The sequence below is a fragment of the Arachis ipaensis genome, chromosome B8, assembly GCF_059453495.1.
Source record: "Arachis ipaensis isolate K30076 ecotype BB chromosome B8, ASM5945349v1, whole genome shotgun sequence".
NCBI classification, from domain to species: Eukaryota; Viridiplantae; Streptophyta; class Magnoliopsida; order Fabales; family Fabaceae; genus Arachis; species Arachis ipaensis.
Genome location: NC_142443.1, coordinates 38,022,379 through 38,025,076, shown reverse-complemented (window position 1 = coordinate 38,025,076; position 2,698 = coordinate 38,022,379). Strand labels below are relative to the sequence as shown.

At 35.7% G+C, this 2,698-nt stretch overlaps 1 non-coding gene across 1 annotated transcript; it reads right to left on the bottom strand.

Annotated features, from left to right (window-relative positions):
- Window positions 1–1,354: 1,354 nt before the first annotated feature.
- Window positions 1,355–1,462, bottom strand: LOC148547729 (small nucleolar RNA R71). Its single transcript, XR_015897560.1, has one exon. It is a non-coding gene; the product is annotated as a small nucleolar RNA R71 (small nucleolar RNA).
- Window positions 1,463–2,698: the final 1,236 nt, after the last annotated feature.

Sequence of the window (2,698 nt, the reverse complement as noted above, 5' to 3'; positions counted from 1 at the left end):
ATTCTATCTTTTCAAATCTTTTTCAAAATCAAATCTTTTTCATTTTTCTTTCATGTTTTTTGAAAATTCTCCAAAATTAATTTTCAAAATCTTTTTCTTATTTTTATTTCATATTTTCGAAATTATTGCTAACAATTAATGTTTTGAGTAAAAAATTTCAAGTTGTTGCTTGCCTATTAAGAAAGGTTCAATCTTTAAATTCTAGAATCATATCTTTTAGTTTCTTGTTAGTCAAGTCATCAACTTTAATTTCAAAAATCAAATCTTTTTAATTCCCTTTTCAATCTTTTTCAAAATAATTTTCAAATCATATCTTTTTAAAATTTCAATTTCAAAATCTTTTTCTAACTTCTTATCCTTTCAAAATTGATTTTCAAATCTTTTTCAATTAACTACTTGACATTTTGTTTGATTTTAAAAGTTTACTATTTCTTATCTTTTTCAAAACCACCTAACTACTTTTCTCTCTCATTAATTTCGAAAACTAACTAACAACTTTTGCAAAAATCTTTTTAATTATTAATTTATTTAGTTTTCATATTACTTTTATTTCTTTTCTTAATTTTTGAATTCTAACTTAATTAATTAAATAAAAATAAAAATATTTTTCTTCTCCCTCTTTTTAAATTCGAATTTCTTCTCTCTCTCATCTCTTTCTATTTATTTTATTTATTTACTAACACTTCTATTCTACTCATAATTCGAACCGTATCCCTCTCTCTGTGTTCAAATTTTTCTTATTCTCACTCTACCTCATTCTTCTATTCTTCTACTCACATAAAGGAATCTCTATACTGTGACATAGAGGATTCCTCTTCTTTTCTGTTCTCTTCTTTTTCATATGAGCAGGAACAAGGATAAGGACATTCTTGTTGAAGCTGATCCTGAACCTGAAAGGACTCTGAAGAGGAAGCTAAGAGAAGCTAAAGCACAACACTCTGGAGAGGACCTTACAGAAATTTTCGAAAAAGAAGAAGACATGGCAGCCGAACCTAATAACAATGGTGGAGATGCAAGGAAGATGCTTGGTGACTTTACTACACCAACTTCAGACTTCTATGGAAGAAGAATCTCAATTCCTGCAATTGGAGCAAACAACTTTGAGCTTAAGCCTCAATTAGTTTCTCTAATGCAGCAGAATTGCAAGTTTTATGGACTTCCATTGGAAGATCCTCATCAGTTCTTAGCTGAATTCTTGCAAATCTGTGACACTCTTAAGCTTATGCTTTTCCCCTTTGCTGTAAGGTACAGAGCTAGGACATGGTTGGACTCACAACCTAAAGAATGCTTGAACTCTTGGGAAAAGTTAGTCAATGCTTTCTTGGCCAAATTCTTTCCACCTCAAAAGTTGAGTAAGCTTAGAGTGGAAGTCCAAACCTTCAGACAGAAGGAAGGTGAAACCCTCTATGAAGCTTGGGAAAGATACAAGCAATTGATCAGAAGGTGTCCTTCTGACATGCTTTCAAAATGGAGCATCTTATGTATATTCTATGATGGTCTGTCTGAATTGTCCAAGATGTCATTGGACCACTCTGCTGGTGGATTTCTTCACTTGAAGAAGACGCCTGCAGAAGCCCAGGAACTCATTGAAATGGTTGCAAATAACCAGTTCATGTACACTTCTGAAAGAAATCCTGTGAATAATGGGGTGACTCAGAAGAAAGGAGTTCTTAAGATTGATACTCTGAATGCCATATTAGCTCAGAACAAAATATTGACTCAGCAAGTCAACATGATTTCTCAGAATCTGACTGGAATGCAAGCTGCATCCGGCAGTACTAAAGAAGCCTCCTCTGAAGGAGAAGCTTATGACCCTGAGAATCCTGGAATGGAAGAAGTGAATTACATGGGAGAATCCTATGGAAACACTTACAATCCTTCATGGAGGAATCATCTTAATTTCTCATGGAAGGATTAGCAGAAGCCTAATCAAGGCTTCAATAATAATAATGGTGGGAGAAATAGGTTTGGCAATAGCAAGCCTTTTCCATCATCTTCTGAGCAACAGATAGAGAATTCTAAGCAGAGCCTCTCTGACTTAGCAACCATAGTCTCTGATCTATCTAAGACCACTCTCAGTTTCATGACTGAAGCAAGGTCCTCCATCAGAAATTTGGAGGCACAAGTGGGTCAGCTGAGTAAAAGAGTTACTGAAATCCCTCCTAGAACTCTCCCAAGCAATACAGAAGAGAATCCAAAGAGAGAGTGTAAGGCCATCAATAAGACCAAAATGGTCGAACCTGTAGAGGAAGGAAAGACAGTGATTTCCAGTGAGGAAGACCTCAATGGACGTTCACTGACCACTAAGGAGTTCCCTAATGAGGAAACAAAGGAATCTAAGGCTTATACTGAGACCATAGAGATTCCACTGAACTTACTGTTGCCATTCATGAGCTCTGATGAGTATTCTTCCTCTGAAGAGGATGAAGATATTGTTGAAGAGCAAGTTACTCAATATCTAGGAGCAATCATAAAGTTGAACGCCAAGTTATTTGGTAATGAGACTTGGGAGGATGAACCTGCATTGCTCATCAATGAACTGAATGCCTTGGTTCAACAGAAATTACCTCAGAAGAAACCGGATCCCGAAAAGTTCTCAATACCTTGCACCATAGGCACCATGACCTTTGAGAAGGATCTGTGTGACCTGGGGTCAGGAATAAACCTCATGCCACTCTCTGTAATAGAGAAACTAGGG